This window comes from Mauremys reevesii, linkage group 1 (assembly GCF_016161935.1).
Source record: "Mauremys reevesii isolate NIE-2019 linkage group 1, ASM1616193v1, whole genome shotgun sequence".
Lineage (NCBI taxonomy): Eukaryota > Metazoa > Chordata > Testudines > Geoemydidae > Mauremys > Mauremys reevesii.
Window position 1 is genome coordinate 125758119 of NC_052623.1, and position 18460 is coordinate 125776578.

The 18460-nt window shown below is 48.9% G+C and overlaps 1 long non-coding RNA gene across 1 annotated transcript in view; it reads left to right on the top strand.

The window, feature by feature from the left end:
- LOC120398342 overlaps positions 1 to 14530 on the top strand; it is a 28106-nt gene extending 13576 nt beyond the window's left edge. The window contains exons 2-3 of the long non-coding RNA XR_005594330.1: positions 14187 to 14319; positions 14447 to 14530. This is a non-coding gene — a long non-coding RNA (uncharacterized LOC120398342). The remainder of the gene's footprint in view (positions 1 to 14186; positions 14320 to 14446) is intronic.
- The last annotated feature ends 3930 nt before the right edge of the window (positions 14531 to 18460 follow it).

Sequence of the window (18460 nt, forward strand, 5' to 3'; positions counted from 1 at the left end):
CCCTAACCCTAGGGAGGGAAGCCCTACCCAAAGCAACCCTAACCATAGCTCCCAGTACCCTACCCATAGCAACCCTAACCCTAGCTCCAAGTGCCCTATCCATAGCATCCCTAACCCTAGCTCCAAGTGCCCTACCCATAGGAACCCTAACCCTAGGGCGGGAAGCCCTACCCATAGGAACCCTAACCCTAGGGCGGGAAACCCTACCCATCGGAACCCTAACCGTAGCTCCAAGTTCCCTACCCATAGCAACCCTACCCCTAGGGCGGGAAGCCCTACCCATAGCAACCCTAACCCTAGGGCGGGAAGCCCTACCGATAGGAACTCTAACCCTAGTTCCAAGTGCCCAACCAATAGAAACCCTAACCCTATGGCGGGAAGCCCTACTCATAGGAACCCTAACCCTAGGGCGTGAAGCCCTTCCGATAGGAACCGTAACCCTAGTTCCAAGTGCCCTACCAATAGGAAACCTAACCCTAGGGTGGGAAGGCCTACCCATAGGAATCCTAACCCTAGGGCGGGAAGCCCTACCCATTGCAACCCTAACCCTAGAGCGGGAAGCCCTACCCATAGGAACCCTAACCCTAGTTCCAAGTGCCCTACCAATAGAAACCCTAACCCTATGGCGGGAAGCCCTACCCATAGGAACCATAACCTTAGGGCGTGAAGCCCTACCGATAGGAACCCTAACCCTTGTTCCAAGTGTCCTACCAATAGGAAACCTAACCCTAGGGGGGAAGGCCTACCCATAGGAAACCTAACCCTAGCTCCAAGTGCCCTACCCATAGAAACCCTAACGCTAGGGCGAAAAGCCCTACCCATAGGATCCCTAACCCTAGCTCCAAGTGCGCTACCCATAACAACCCTAACACTAGGGCGGCAAGCCGTACCCATAGGAAACCTAACCCTAGGGCGGAAAGCTATACCCATAGGAACCCTAACCATACCTCCAAGTGCCCTACCAATAGGAATGCTAACCATAGGGCGGGAAGGCCTAACCATAGGAACCCTAAACCTAGGATGGGAAACCCTACCCATAGGAACCCTAACCCTAGCTCCAAGTGCCCTACCCATAGGAACCCTAACCCTAGGGAGGGAAGCCCTACCCAAAGCAACCCTAACCCTAGCTCCCAGTGCCCTACCCATAGCAACCCTAACCCTTGCTCCAAGTGCCCTAACCATTGGAACCCTAACGGTAGCTCCAAGTACCCTACCAATAGCAACCCTAACTCTCGCTCCAAGTTCCCTACCCATAGCAACCCTAATCCTAGGGCGGGAAGCCCTACCCATAGGAAACCTAACCCTAGGGCGGAAAGCTCTACCCATAGGAAACCTAACCCTAGCTCCAAGTGCCCTGCCCACAAAATCTGTAACCCTAGCGTCAAGTGCCCTAGCGATAGCAACCCTAACCCTAACTCCAAGTGCCCTACCCATAGCAACCCTAACCGTAGGGCAGGAAGCCCTACTCATAGTAACCCTAACCCTAGCAGAGGAAGCACTACCCATAGAAACCCTAAATCTAGGGCGGGAAGCCCTACCCATAGGAACCCTAAACCTAGGATGGGAAGCCCTTCCCATAGGAACCCTAACCCTAGGGCGGGAAACCCTACCCATCGGAACACTAACCCTAGCTCCAAGTGCCCTACCCATAGGAACCCTAACCCTAGGGTGGGAAGCCCTACCCATAGGAACCCTAACCCTAGGGCGAGAAACCCTACTCATCGGAACCCTACCCCTAGCTCCAAGTGCCCTACCCATAGCAACCCTAACCCTAACTCCAAGTGCCCTACCCATAGCAACCCTAACCGTAGTGCGGGAAGCCCTACCCATAGTAACCCTAACCCTAGCGCAGGAAGCACTACCCATAGAAACCCTAAATCTAGGGCGGGAAGCCCTACCCATAGGAAACCTAACCCTAGCTCCAACTACCCTACCCATAGGACCCCTAACCCTAGGGCGGGAAGCCCTACCCATAGGAACCCTAACCCTAGGGCGGAAAGCCCTACCCATAGGAAACCTAACCCTAGCTCCCAGTGCCCTACCCATAGTAACCCTAACCCTAGCTCCAAGTTCCCTACACATAGCAACCCTAACCCTATCTTCAAGTGCCATACCCATTGCAACCCTAACTCTAGCTACAACTGCCCTACCCATAGCAACCCTAACCCTAGGACGGGAAGCCCTACCCATAGAAACCCTAACGCTAGGGCGTGAAGCCCTACCCACAGGAAACATAACCCTAGCTCCAAGTGCCCTACCCATAGCAACTCTAACCCTAGGGCGGGAAGCCCTACCCATAGGTAACCTAACCCTAGGCCGGTAAGCTCTACCCATAGGAACCCTAACCCTAGCTCCAAGTGCCCTTCCTATAGGAACCTTAACCCTAGGGCGGGAAGCCCTACCCATAGCAACCCTAACCCTAGGGCGGGAAGCCCTACCCATAGGAACCCTAACTCTTGGGCAAGAACCCCTACCCAGAGGAACCTAACCCTACCTCCATGTGCCCTACCCATAGGAACCCTAACCCGAGCTCCAAGTGCCTTACCCACAGGAACCTTAACCCTAACTCCAAGTGCCCTACCCATAGCAACCCTAACCCAAGCTCTAAGTGCCCTGCCCATAGGAACCCCAACCCTAGGACGTGAAGCCCTACCCATAGGAACCCTATCCCTAGATACAAGTGCCCTACCCATAGCAACCCTAACCCTAGTTCCAAGTGCCCTACTCATTGCAACCCTAACCCTAGCTCCAAGTGCCTTACCCACAGGAACCTTAACCCTAACTCCAAGTGCCCTACCCATAGCAACCCTAACCCAAGCTCTAAGTGCCCTGCCCATAGCAACCCTAACCATTGGGCGGGAAGCCCTATCCATAGCAACCCTAACCCTAGGGCTGGAAGCCCTACCCATAGCAACCCTAAGCCTAGGGCTGGAAGCCCTACCCATAATAACCCTAACCCTAGCTCCAAGTGCCCTACCCATAGCAACCCTAACCCTAGGGCGGTAAGCCCTGCCCATAGGAAACCTAACCCTAGCTCCAAGTGCCCTAGCCATAACAACCCTAACCCTAGGGCGGGAAGCCCTACCCATAGGAACCCTAAACCTAGGATGGGAAGCCCTTCCCATAGGAACCCTAACCCTAGGGCGGGAAACCCTACCCATCGGAACACTAACCCTAGCTCCAAGTGCCCTACCCATAGGAACCCTAACCCTAGGGTGGGAAGCCCTACCCATAGGAACCCTAACCCTAGGGCGAGAAACCCTACTCATCGGAACCCTACCCCTAGCTCCAAGTGCCCTACCCATAGCAACCCTAACCCTATCTTCAAGTGCCATACCCATTGCAACCCTAACTCTAGCTACAACTGCCCTATCCATAGCAACCCTAACCCTAGGGCTGGAAGCCCTACCCATAGCAACCCTAAGCCTAGGGCTGGAAGCCCTACCCATAATAACCCTAACCCTAGCTCCAAGTGCCCTACCCATAGCAACCCTAACCCTAGGGCGGTAAGCCCTGCCCATAGGAAACCTAACCCTAGCTCCAAGTGCCCTACCCATAGGAACCCCAACCCTAGGACGTGAAGCCCTACCCATAGGAACCCTATCCCTAGATACAAGTGCCCTACCCATAGCAACCCTAACCCTAGTTCCAAGTGCCCTACTCATTGCAACCCTAACCCTAGTTCCAAGTGCCCTACCCATAGCAACCCTAACCCAAGCTCCAAGTGCCCTACCCATAGCAACCCTAACCATTGGGCTGGAAGCGCTACCCATAGCAATCCTAACCCTAGGTCGGGAAGCCCTACCCATAGGAACCCTAACTCTAGGGTGGGAAGCCCTACCCATTGCAACCCTAACCCAAGCTCCAAGTGCCCTCCCCATAGAAACCCTAACCCTAGGGCAGGAAGCCCTACCCATAGGAACCCTAACCCTAGGGCATGAAGCCCTACCCATAGAAACCCTAACCCTAATTCCAAGTGCCCTACCAATAGGAACCCTAACCCTAGGGCGTGAAGCCCTACCCATAGGATCTCTAACCCTAGATCCAAGTGCCCTACCCATAGCAACCCTAACCATTGGGCGGGAAGCGCTACCCATAGCAACCCTAACCCTAGGTCGGGAAGCCCTACCCATAGGAACCCTAACTCTAGAGTGGGAAGCCCTACCCATTGCAACCCTAACCCAAGCTCCAAGAGCCCGCCCCATAGAAACCCTAACCCTAGGGCAGGAAGCCCTACCCATAGGAACCCTAACCCTAGGGCATGAAGCCCTACCCATAGAAACCCTAACCCTAATTCCAAGTGCCCTACCAATAGGAACCCTAACCCTAGGGCGGGAAGCCCTACCCATAGGATCTCTAACCCTAGCTCCAAGTGCCCTACCCATAGCAACCCTAACCCTAGGGCGGGAAGACCTACCCATAGGAACCCTAACCCTAGGGCGGGAAGCCCTACCCATAGGAAACCAAACCCTAGATCCAAGTGCCCTACCCATAGGAACCCTAACCCTAGGGCGGGAAGCCCTACCCATAGGATCTCTAACCCTAGCTCCAAGTGCCCTACCCATAGCAACCCTAACCCTAGGGCGGGAAGCCCTAACCATAGGAACCCTAAACCTAGAGCGGGAAGCCCTACCCACAGGAACCCTAACCCTAGGAAGGGAAGCCCTACCCAAAGCAACGCTAACCCTATCTCTCAGTGCCCTACCCATAGCAACCGTAACCCTAGCTCCAAGTGCCCTACCCATAGCAACCCTAACCCTAGCTCCAAGTACTCTACCCATAGCAATCCTAACTCTAGCTCCAAGTGCCCTATCCATAGCAACCCTAACGCTGGCTCCAAGTGCCCTACCCGTAGGAACCCTAACCCTAGGTTAGGAAGCCCTACCCATAGGATCCCTAACCCTAGCTTCAAGCGCCCTACCCATAGGAACCCTAACCCTAGGACATGGAGCCCTCCACATAGGAACCCTAACCTTAGCTCCAAGTGCCCTACACACAGGAACCTTCATCCTGGGGCGGGAAGCCCTACCCATAGCAACCCTAACCCTTGGGTGGGAAGCTCTATCCATAGGAACCCTAACCGTAGCTCCAAGTGCTCTCCTCATAGCAACCCTAACCCTAGGGCAGGAAGCGGTCCCCATAGGAACCCTAATCCTAGGGCGGAAAGCCCTACCCATATGAACCCTAACCCTAGCTCCAAGTTCCCTACCCATAGCAACCCTAACCCTAGCTGCAAGTGCTCTACCCATAGCAACCCTTACCCTAGGGCGGGAAGCCCTACCCATAGGAATCCGAACCCTAGCTCCAAGTGCCCTACCCATAGGAACCCTAACCCTAGGACGGGAAACCCTACCCCTAGGAACTCTAATCCTAGGGCGGAAAGCCGTACCCATAGGAAGCCTAACCCTAGCTCTAAGTGCCCTACCCATAGCAACCCTTACCCTAGGGCTGGAAGCCCTACCCATAGGAACCCTAACCCTGGCTCCAAGTGCCCTACCCTTAGGAACCCTAACCCTAGCTCCAAGTGTCCTACCGATAGCAACCCTAATCCTAGCTCCAAGTGCCCTACCCAGGGGAACCCTAACTCTAGGTTGGGTAGCCCTACCCCTAGGAACTCTAGCCCTAGCTCCAAGTGAACTACCCATAGGAACCCTAATGCTTGGGCGCGAATCCCTACCCATCGGAACCCTAACCCTAGCTCCAAGTGCCCCACTCTTAGGAACCCTAACCCTAGGGCCGGAGGCCCTACCCATAGGAACCCTAATCCTAGCTACCAGTTCCCTACACTTATGAACTCTAACCCTAGGGCGGGAAGCCCTTCTCAGAGGAGCCCTAACCCTAGCTCCAAGTCCCCTACCCATAGCTACCCTAATCCTAGGGCGGGGCACCCTACCCATAACCACCCTAACCCTAGCTCCAAATGCCCTACCATTAGGAACTTTAACCCTAGGGCAGAAAGTTCTACCTATAGGAACTCTAACCCTAGATCCAAGTTCCCTACCCAGAGGAACCCTATCCCAACTCCAAGTGCCCTACCCTTAGGAACTCTAACCCTAAGGCAGGAATCCCTACCCATAGGAACTCTATCCCTAGCTCCAAGTGCTTTACTCATAGGAACCCTGACCTTAGCTACAAGTGCTCTACTCTTAGAAACCGTCAGCCTAGGGCATGAAGCCCTACCCATAGGAACTCTAACCCTAGCTCCAAGTTTCCTACCCATAGGAACCCTAACCCTATGGCGGAGCGCCCTACCCATATGAACCCCACCCTAGCTCCAAGTCCCCTATCCTTAGGAACCCTAACCCTAGGGCGGGAATTCCTACCCTTAGGAACCCTAACCCTAGCTCCAAGTGCCCTACCCATAGGAACCCTAACCCTAGGGCATGGCGCCCTACCCATAGGAACCCTAACCCTAGCTGCAAGTGCCCTACCGACAGGAACCCTAACCCTAAGGCAGGAAATCCTACCCATTGGATCCCTAATCCTAGCTCCAAGTGTCCTACCCTCAGGTAGGGGTGGCAGGATATATGGGCTCAAGGTGCTCGAGTACCAGGAATATTCTAGGCTGAGGGCTGTACTCCACCAATATTTAGAGCTGAGTTTCTCCCCCGGCCCTTCCTGGAGCAGGCCCTCCTCCGCCTCGGAGCTTCCCTGCCTGAGAGAAAACAGCCGGGGCCTCTCTCCCTTGCTTGTGCTGCTTCTGCCTAAGGCTATAGAAATCAGCCACTGCCAACCTCTTGGAGCACCGGGGGAGGGGAAGAGGAAGAAAGGAAGTGGCGGGGGAGGCACATACATGCTTGGGAGCTCTCTCCCCCAGCACCCACATGGAGGAGACACCAAGGGGACTTCCGGCCAGGAGATGGACATCTGACGTGGACCTCACTCACCTGAACAGCTGCTGGGGCTTCGGTGAGGTTTGACCCTGTGATCCACCCCCTCCCCCCGCAGCCCCCACTCCTGCCCAATGCTGGGCAAGGGGCAGCCCCATCCCCAGTGAGACAAGGGTGAGGGGCAGCAGGCTGCAGCAGGGGAGGAAGGAAGCCACATTGCTGGCAGTTCCCCCTGCTCCCCAGAACCCACCCACCACAGGGGAGATGGAGGAGGGGAGCTTCCTAGACCTGAGCAGCTGGGTCTTGAGTGAATTTTGTGACATCCTACCCCCCACCCCACCCACCACCCTGCAGTCCCCACTCCTGCCCCATGCTGGGCAAGGGGCAGTCCCATCCCCCATCCCCAGTGAGGCTATGGTGAGGGGCAGCAGCAGGGGAGGCCACACGTGATGGCAAACCTGCCCTCCCCCCTGTACCCACCATTGGAGAGGCGAGTGGGCTTTCTGGACCTGAGAGAGTCCCTAGGAGCATGTGCAGTGACCGTGGTGCAGAGTGAGTGTACTGTGGGGTGCGGGGGGATGTGTGTGGGAGGAATCTCTCCCCTGGAGCTTGCTGCTGCCAGTAACGGGGGGAGTCCTCTCTGGCCCTAGCCCTGGGGCAGCCTATCTGCATCCCAAGTTCCTTATCCCCAGCCCTGCCCCACCCCAGAGCCTGCACCCCCAGCACCCCAACCCTGAGCACCCTTCTGCACTGTGAACCCCTCATCCCCAGCCCCACCCCAGAGCCCTCACTTGAGGGGAAAAACATGCAACTTAAATTTGGTGGTCAGTTTGGAGTATCATTGTGTTTAGCACAATACTTGATTATTTTACACCCTTTAAAGTATACGGGTGTTACAAAGTGGGAATGTTCTTAAGGTTTTCTCTGAATACTGTGTGTGTGCCTCAGTTTCCCCTATGCATTTCTCAAGGATCTAGATGGTGGGATAAGGGTGTATGATTGTTGTAGAGCCCTAGAGTGCCAGTGTGATGCTGTCTGCACAGAGACTGGCCGAAACCCTGTCTCCGGGCAATTGATGGCCTGGGCAAGGTGCCAACTGAAGGTGTTGGAGAACAAAGAGATCAGGTGGCCTCCTAATGCCTGGAAAAGAGACAAAGGCCAGAGGAGAGAGTGTCAGTGCCTGTGCGGACTTCTGGGAAGCGCATGGTGTGGAAGGGGATGCTGGGATGCTTTGAAACTACTCCATACAAAGCCAGTCAGGACTCTGGGGGACCCTCCTCTCTCTGAGCATACTGTCTCCAGGGCAAGAAGCTTACACCTTCCTGGGTCTGACCTCGGAGCATTCAGCATGCCCTTCCACGCTGTGCGCTTTCCGCAGCAAGTGTGCCCAGGCAGGTCCTGGGGCAAGCAGAGGTCCCTGCACCCCAACTCTGCAGTCAGACGTGACTCTCAGCCAGCTAGTAAAACAGAAAGTTTATTAGACGACAGGATCACAGTCTAAAACAGAGCTTGCAGGTACAGAAAACAGGACCCCTCAGCCAGGTCCATCTTGGAGGGTGGGGAGCGTAGACTCAAGTTCTGGGCCTCTCCCCATTTCCCCAGCCAGCTCCAAATTGACACTCCCTCCTCTAGCCTTTGTCTCTCTTCTGGACAAGGAGGCCACCTGATCTCTTTGTCCCCAACACCTTCAGTTGGCACCTTGCAGGGGAAACTGAGGCACCCACACAGTATTCAGAGAAAACATTAAGAACATTCCCACTCTGTCACAACAGGTGCAACAAAATATAATACCGTATATTGAAGCAGGCAAGTGCTGCTTCTGATTTTCCACTTTTAATTGACCCTTGTGATCACGAGGTGCCGACGCGTTGTAGCTTCATTTTATATCGGCTTACAGGGCGGGAGCGGGGGCTGGGGGTCACCACCATTTTGGGCACCACCAAAAATTATACAAACCTGCCACCTATGCCTCACATACATTATTCAGGACACAACAGGCAGCTATAATCATTGGGATATTTTTCTCACTAAGTTCCCAATTTTGTGAGTAAAAACTTGCAGCATCTCTTCAGTCTACCAAAAGCACATTCCGTTGTCATTCTGCACCTGCTGAACCAGTACCTGAATCTTTCCCTGGTGCTGTCGAGGTGGCTGGTGTACAGTTTGGTGAGCCAGGAGAGTAAGGGATAGGCTGGGTCCCCCTGAATCACTATTGGCTGGTTCCCAGGCCAGAAACTAAGGAGTGGGCCACCACCCTGCCTCCTACCTCCAGGAGCTGAAGCCAGACCCCAAGCTCCATCGCCCAGGGCTGAAGCCTGAACCCCACCACCCGTAACTTAGCTTCAGTTGCCCTGCTTACTACCCCCTACCACCAGCCCTGGCAATAATGGTGCACAAAACAGTATTTTCGACACTTGTTGTGTTGCAGATTTTAAAGGAAATAAGTGACTTCTCATTTTTTCTCGAATCTAATACTTTTATTGGAATTTTCAAGAACTCACAGATATCTCTTAAAATCACAGACATAGTGACCTCTGTGACAGAATGGTAGCCTTAGTCATAGCCCATGGAAAGAACGCAAAGCACAAACAGTAGCCACTAGGCCAACTGGCTTGCTAGGGATATCACAATGTAAGACAAGGAGTCTTAAAATTCTCGATCAGGAGTGAGAGAGGTATGGGTCTCCAGTCAGGAGAGATGACGGCTGGAGATCCTGGATCCTAGAGTGGATACTCATGTTGCACTGTGGAGGGGAAATACAGGTGCAGTTTTTACCACAGCTTCACTACCAATAGTTTTTACAAAATTAAACCTTGAAAATCTTCATCCTATCCTGAACTTCTTGATTCTTTGAAGGAAATTCTAGCTCTAAAGTTCATGAATGGATTGGGATGTGAGTTATTGGGAATCTCCTTCTTCAATCTCATTTCTAATGTTTGTCCCTTCAGAGCCAGTATAAGAAAAACATCTTTAATATATTTTAAAAATCCTTTCTATCATCAAAACTGATCACTTCCTCCTGATATATGGCTGTCATTCTGTTTTGTGAGGGTAAATCTGCAGCTTTATGTTAAGTGATATAGAGTGCTCCTTTGGGGCAGTTTTGACATTCACGAATTATGACCTCTATTCATTTTGTGTATGTCTTGTAGGAAATGTTCAAACATCTATTCCATAAAGTTGATTGTGTAAACCCATCCATGCCATGTGAAGGTTCTGCTTCCTAATCCTACTTTTCTAAGTCTCTCAGCTGGACTTTAATTCTCAGTATGACATATTCAACATATGAAATTTATTAGTGTAACTCCAGTGCCCCATCTCCCAGACCACTGATCCTCCTTTTTGCTTCTGAAACACTCTTCTCTTTGACATTGTCAGTTAATCTAGACTCAGAGGGTCTGGGGGAATATTCTAACTGGTTTTGAAATTGGTTCAACTAAACTGCTTTTAAAACCACAACCATAGTGTAGACAGAGGTTTAAGGTGGTTTGAGGAGGCCTAACCCATTTTTCCTGAACCAGTTTGAAGATTGATGCTAACAAAATCTGCTCAATTTAAACACATCATGCATTCTGACGAGAAGGCTTTTTAACTTTTATGTATTGCTCTTTTGATTAAATTACAATTCTATGCTTCTGATTTTAAAAAAACGGAAGCAATGTCATCTGAAAACTGCGGTTTTATTTGCTCATTGGCTATTTACAATACATGCAGACATAGGGCTTGACGCTGTTCTCACAATGGATAAATCAGAAGTAACCATGGATGTCAATGGGGTTATACCAGTTTAAAACTGGAGTGATATCGGAATCAGGCACCTATAGTCCAGTCCTGATTCCATTTAAGTCAATGGTCCTGGCTCTCCAACCCTGTTGTAAATAATGCTAATGAAGTCAATGAAGTTACACTGGTGGGAATGAAAGAAGAATCAGGCTCAGTATTTATTGACATTAATCCATTTGTCTTAACTATTGTTTGCATCATTTTTTCCCCTGAAGGTGATAAGAGACTCAGGGCTGATTCTAATCTCATTTACACAAGTTTTCCACTGATGCAACTCCACTAACTTCTATTAAGTTAAACCTGATTTACACCCATGTAACTGAGAGCAGATTCAGATCCCATGCTGGTTTGGCACTTGACCTCTCATGAGCCAAGACTATGCATAATCTATATGAGTGGTTCTCAACCAGGTCTGAGGGCCCCTGGGAGGGCCGCCAAACAGGGCCAGCATTAGACTTGCTGGGGCCCAGGGCAAAAAGCTGAAGCCCCACAGCCTGGGGCTAAAACCCGGGGCTCCAAGCCCTGCCACCTGCAGCTGAAGTTGAAGCCTGGGTAACTTAACTTCTCAGGGGCTCATGTGGTGTGGGGACCCAGGTAATTGCCCTGCTTGCTACCCCCTAACACTGGCCCTTGCTTTTATATGCAGAAAAACAGTTGTTGTGGCACAGGTGGGCTGTGGAGTTTTTATAGCATGTTGGGGAGGCTCAGAAATAAAAAGGTTGAGAACCCCTGATCTATATCATAAGATTCCAGGAATGTCACTCTGAAGCCTACAGTGTCTGTTGAGTCAGTGTGAAGTGATGGAAGCAACTACAAGCATGGCTGAAAGCTCTTTCTGTTCAGATTATCACCTGATTGAATCATCACTGAGTTTCGAGTCTGTTACCGTCCAACTGTTAAATTCTCAGCCATTTTAACTTTATGAATTACTCCCATGTGGTGTGCAGCTAAAGTCAGTAAGGCATGTATCTATGCCATGCCAAGAGTCCCAGAGTACTGTCATAGCAGAGGTAACTGAGCCAATCACTCCCCACTTGCTCTACAACTGTTTGCATGCAACAGTTTCATAGATTGTATGAGGAGACTGCACAGATGATGAATTACTTGGCCCAGCTGCCACAGGTACAAATCAACACAGAAGCTGGGACAGAACGATGGAATAGATCACTTCATAAATTGCGCTGTTCTATTCCTTCCTTCTGAAGCATCGGTACCTGCCACTGTCAGAAGACAGGATACTGGGTAAATGGACCATTGGTCTGACCTAGTATGGCCATTCTTACGTTCAACACACCACTCCTAAACATAAATCAACACAACCCCCAGACAACAACACAACCAGCATATACAATAATCCCAAACACACATAACCCCTCATCACAGCACACAACTCTCCCAGCACAACTCACACACAACCAGCACACAATAACTAAACATGCATAATCCCTCACCATAGTATACACCCCTCATTCACCACCTACACAAATCAGCACACATCTCCGAGCACAACACCCTCTAGACACAAATCAACACAGTGAGCATGCACAATAGTGCCAAACACAAATAACCCCTCATGGCAACACACACCCCTCATTTGTAATCCGTACAAATCCAAACAAGTCTCCCAGCACAACACATCCCACCCACAAATCAACACAACCATCGCACCCACCAGAACCCCAAACATCACTCCGAAGCCTAGAATGTCTGTTGAGTCAGTGTGAAGTGATGGAAACAGCTACAAGCACAGTTCTTAGCCATTTTCAGCTTTTTTCCATACCTGATTTTATGAATTACACTTGTACGACAGCAGGGGCCTTGAGCTACTAGTTTCCCATAATGTTTTAGGAACAGCGTGTATCCACGTGTGCAATTCAAGCATCTGCAAAAATGCTATTTCAGCACAATCCCTTGTCTCCAAAACTCCCTTAGATGTCATAACGCATTTATAGCAGAGAATTATGCTTTTCAAGTTTGTTTAAACATAACAATTTTAACCTAAACCACAGTGGCAAAAATCACAATATGATGTTATACTTGACTGTCACATCATGTTTTCATGGTTTAATAGTAAAATAATAACCTAGCTTATGTACAAAATGGCCAAGTTAGAAAAAGAGGAGTTCCAATATATGAGTATCATAGTTAATAAAACAACCATGTTACTTGTTCCCCTTGTCAGCCTGCTAGAGTCCAAGTTTGTCAACCTTCAGGGCAAGGAGCAGGGCCTATCTGTTTACCCAGGCCTTTGCCTGATAAGGGTTATAGCAGGAGGCACATTTCAGCTAAGACTGCGTTGTACACTGGCAAAATTGAGACCCATAATTCTGCAGCAGCGAAAGCAATAGTGGAAACCCAGTTCAGCAAGTTACTTCAGCACACACATAACTAAGATCTTGTCTACCCTACAGAGTAAAGTTGATGCAAGGAAGCTTACATTGACATAACTCTGTAAGCATCTACATTAAAATTTTGCTCCCGCCAAAGAAACTTGTCCACTACACCAACTTAATAACCCCACCTCCACTAGAGGTGCAGAGTCAATGTTGAGGTAGTTAGGTCAATGCTGTGTCAGTGTAGCCATTGCCTCGCTAACATCAACTGTTACTGGCTTTCAGAAGCCATCCCATATTGCCCCATACTGGCAGTTCAATCAGTGCAAGCACTCTTGGTGAGAATGGGTCGCACACTGCCAACACAAGGAGCAAAGTGTAGACAGGCACAGATGATGTAATTATTGCAGCAGCTGCATGCCAACATAAGTTAGGTTGACTTAATTTTGTAGTGTAGACATGCCCTAAGAATGTGAGTTCCATTATGCTGAGCGATACTGATGACTGCTTGGATCACAAACCTTTTTGATATTGGGTGTCAACACATCCTTCACTTACGATAGTTGTAAGAAGTATTCAAGGGGCTACATCTAATACAAGGCCTAATAGAGTCTGCCCAAAAACCAGCACCATGTGAGCATGGTGTTCCACTGGGTATTATCACCAGGGTGGAGGGATGGTAAGACAGAACACACAGAAACAGAACAGAAAAGACCAGAGAGAGAGGCAGAGGCAAAAATCAAAAAATCCAAGCAGCTGCCTTCAAGCACAGTGTGATCCTGGAAAAAGCTAGAGAACGTGCTTTTGGGCCTGATGTTGGCTAATGAGGCTGTAAGATAAGAAACTGCTCCTCTTGTTCTTGGTTCCCCCTGCATTTGGAGAAGCAGGACTTTGTACAGTCATTGTAATTAAACAAGATTGCATCAAAGAAAATACCAGTCTCCATCCATTTCTGCTTCCAACTGGAACATCCCCAGGGCTCTGAAATTTGACTAGCTGCTTGGATCAAAAAGGGGCACCAGTTCTCAGGTGACTTAAAGCAAATGATTAAGTGCCTTGCTGAAATGGGGCCTTAATGCAGAGCAGCCACTGGCATTTTGCCACCGTGTTGCCTAATCCTACCTTTGGAGCTGGCTCTCAAGGAGTTAAGGAGTCTGACACCATTAATTTATTAAGCTATTAAATAATATATTTTATTTGATTAGCACATGGTTTCCTTCTCTTTTGTGTTTCTTTCTAGGAGCCAGAGAGGAAAGTGATCTAGCCCTGGTTCATAAAGATGACCTCCCCCTAGGCCTCTCTATGCAGCCCAGAGAATTCCCCCACCCACATACTGCAGTGGAGTCCCCCGCAGGGATGTAAGGCTCTTTGGGGTAAGATTGATGATGATGATTGATGATAGGTGCTGGACTGCCATGTGATAAGGAATAACGGTAAAGATCGGGGGAGCTTTGCTGCATATCCAATAATTAATGTCTCAATCTCTTTTCTCTTTTGCAGATCTCAGAAACATGGGCGCTGGTGTTGAGGCAGTGCTCAGACAGCCATGACTGGCCCCCATATGAACTAAGTAAATTGGCGGAGGTGATTGTATACATGTGTGTTTGTGTCCTTGGTGTTTTACTGGGCCAAAAAAAATTCAAATGTTTTAACTGCTATAGTCATTTTGAGTAAGAATTTATTTTATATTTGAGTTTTGCATTCTCCGCTGCTCTGAGGAGTCAAGTGAGTGGCCCTAGAAGAGGAACCAGTACAGTCAAGACCAGCTAAGTACCATCTCGGCTGTATAATCTGGGCTGCCCTGAATGAAGGAAAGGACCAGGCAGAGCCAAGATTAGCAAAAAGTAAACTAGTATCACTTCAGTGGCTCACAGGCCTTCATACAGCCAGCAGGTAAGTGGCTTAACAGGTGATGGAGCTAGTGCTTTGAGCTGTCAAAGCTGTGGATGGGCAGGAACGTCATGGGATTGCATTTATGGGACTAATTGCACTATTGCAATAGCTGCTACACCCAGTGCTTGTTATTGCCTCTGGCACTACAACAGAGCAGATGACACAGTACTTACCCTTGCTTAGCTTGAAATCAGTGGAAGTTAGGAGCCTAAATACCTTTGAGGAGCTGAGCCTTAGTTACTTTGGATGTAGTAATAACTCAGTTCTATTGTTTAGACTTTGAATGTCCAGTTTCAGCACTGTATTAGTGTTGTGTACTCCAGCCTTCCTTAAGTAAACTTGTTTTAATTTTGAATGCTAAGGTGTGTTTCTGTATATTGGCTATTGTGATTGGGTCAGGGGTGGCAGGTATAATAGGCATGGGGAGGCTAAGCCAAGCTCTGCCTCTGCCCATGATCTGCTCTCTTCCCCAGGCCGGTGCCTAAACCGTCGGGAACTCAGCTTCACTACCAGCCAGAGACCAGTGGGCCGGTGCTGACACCGGCCAGCAACCCAGTGCTGGAGGCCGATGCTGAGGCCAGCCGGCAACCTGGTGCTGAGGTTGGCCAGCAGCCCGGCACTGACTCATAGACTTAAAGGCCAGAAGGAACCATCATGATCATCTAGTGCGACCTCCTGCACATTGCAGGCCACAGAACCTCACCCACTCACCCCTGTAATAGTCTCAGAATCTTTGGCTGAGTTACTGAACTCCTCAAATCATGATTAAAAGAATTCCTGTTAGAGAGACTCCATCATTTGCTCTAGTTCAAACTACCAAGTGATATGTGCCCCACACTGCAAAGGAAGGCAAAAAATCCCACAAACCTCAGAGTCTCTGCCAATCTGACCTAAGTGGAAAATTATTCCCAACCCCAAATGTGGCAATCAGTTAAACCCTGAGCAAAAAAAGTATTGCTAGTCCCTATGTGCATGACCTTGCATTTCGTACTATTACATTTCATCCCATTTCTATTACTTCAATTTTCAAGGTCATCCAAATCTTCTTGTGTGATATTCTGGTCCTTCTTCCAACCTCCCAACTTCATATCATCCACTAATTTTATTAACATGCTCCCACTTTTTGTGCCAAGATCATTAATGAAAATGTTAAATAAGACTGGTCCCAAGACTGATCCCTGAGGAACTCCACTAGTAACCTCTCTCTAGCCTGATAGTATGACCCATTGTAGTCTCCCCTTTAACCAGTTCCTTATCCACCTTTTGATAGTTATATTAATCCCTGTCTTCTCCATTTTAACTAATACTTTCCCATTTGGAACTGTGCCTTACTGAAATCCAGGTACATTAGATCTACTGCATTTCCTTTGTCTAGAAAATTGGTTATCTTCTCAAAGAAGGAGATCAGGTTAGTCTGGTACAAGCTACCTTTTGTAAAATCATGTTGCATTTTATCCCAATTACCATTTGCTTCTGTCCTTAACTACTTTCTCTTTCAAAATTTGTTCTAAGACCTTGCATACCATTGATGTCAAACTAACAGGCCTGTGGTTTCCTAGATCACTTTTTCCCTCTTTTCTTAAATACAGGTACTATATTTGCAATTATCCAGTCATATGTATGTCCCCTGAGTTTATGGATTCATTAAAAATCCTTGCTATTGGGCTTGCAATTTTGTCTCCTAGTTCCTTTAACATTCTTGGATAGAAATTATCTGGGCTTTCCACTTTGATCCCATTAAGCTGACTGAGTTTGACTTCCACCTCTGATGTGGTCATTTCTACTTCCATATCCATATTCCCATTAGCCACACTGCCACTGCCCCAAGCACCTCAATACTCATATTAAAAACTGCAAAGAGTCCTGTGGCACCTTATAGACTAACAGACGTATTGGAGCATGACCACTACATGCATCCGACGAAGTGGGTATTCACCCACGAAAGCTCATGCTCCAATAGTCTATAAGGTGCCACAGGACTCTTTGCTGCTTTTACAGATCCAGACTAACATAGCTACCCCTCTGATATTAAAAACTGAGGCAAAATATTTGTTTACGTGTTGGGCCCATAGGTGTCGACTTCCACTCTTCCCAGTGGGTGCTCGACTCCCTGGCCCCACCTCTGCACCACCCTCACCCCACCCCCATTCCATCTCTTCCCCAAAGTCCCTACCCCTGCTCCATCTCTTCTCCACCTCCTCCCCTGAGCGTGCCACATTTCCACTTCTCCTCTCCCTCCCAGCAAGAAAAAACAGCTGTTTGGCAGCAGCTGGATGGAAACGCTGGTAAGCAGGTGGAGGAGTGGGGACGCTGCGCACTGGGGGTGGGGGGAGTAGGTGGGGCGGGGCATGAGGGGAGCTTGGCAGTCAGTGGGTGCTAATTTTCCCCCGTGGGTGCTCCACCCCAGAGCACCCACGGAGTTAGTGCCTATGGTTGGGCCATGCCTAGATCATCTTTAATCTCCACCGCATCCTCAGTGTTTAGCAGTCCCACTTCTTTTTTCCTTGTTTTCTTTTTATTTATATGGCTAAAGAAACTTTTCCTATTGGTTTTAATTTCCTCTGCAAGGTCCAACTCTGCTTGGCTTTTGCCAGTTCTCATTTTTCCCCTAAACTTTCTGACCACTTTCTGTGCTGATCCATCCCTTCTCCTATTCCTTGTAGGCTTTCTGCTTTCTCTTAATCACCTGTTTTATCTGTGTGGTCTGCAACCCTTCCCTATGAATTTTTTCCCCTTACTGGGGATGCAGGCTTTAGATAGATTCTACAACTTTGACTTAAAGTAATTCCAATTCTCTTCCACATTCAGATCCTGGAGTTCTTCAGTCTAGGGCACTTCCCTAACTAATTCCCCTAATTATTTAATGTTTGTCCTTTTCCTTAAGTACACTTATTTTAGTTTTGAATGCTAACATGGGTTTCTGTATATGTGCTATTGCTATTAGGTCAAATTCAACTCTGAATTATACCCTGTGTATTTCTCTTGACACATGTATCATGCATATGAGGACAAATTACAAATGGTGTAAAATTGATCTCCATTGCTGGGTTTAGATGACTCAGACACTTTCAGAGGAATCTTTGTACAAAACAGACAAACAACTGGCAGACAAATTGCAATAACCAATAAATGGGCTGTCTTTTGAGTATATAGCACAGTTTACAAATAAACTGTCTTGCTCATTTTACAGACTCAGAGCCAACCACACTGCACTCCCTCAACTTTCATTGCCTTGCACCTCACACCCTCTTTTGTGAGTCACATCAGAATCCTGTGAAGACCCTGTTTTAACTCATGGGGCTATCATGAGATAAGCCATGTATGGTAGGCTCTTTTCACCAGTAAAATAATAACCATTGATGGACCTAGCCAAGATGGTCAGGGATGCAACCCCATGCTCTGGATGTCCCTAACCTTCTGACTGCCAGATGCAGGGACTGCATGACAGGATGGATCACTTGATTATTGCCTCATTCTGTTCATTCCCTTTGAAGCATCTGGCACTGGCCAAAGCTGGAAGGCATAATACTGGGCTAGTGGACCATTGGTCTGACCCAGATTGGCCATTTTTATATTCAGTATAAGAGATGATCAGTTCAATTTACTTGGTCCAGTGATGTA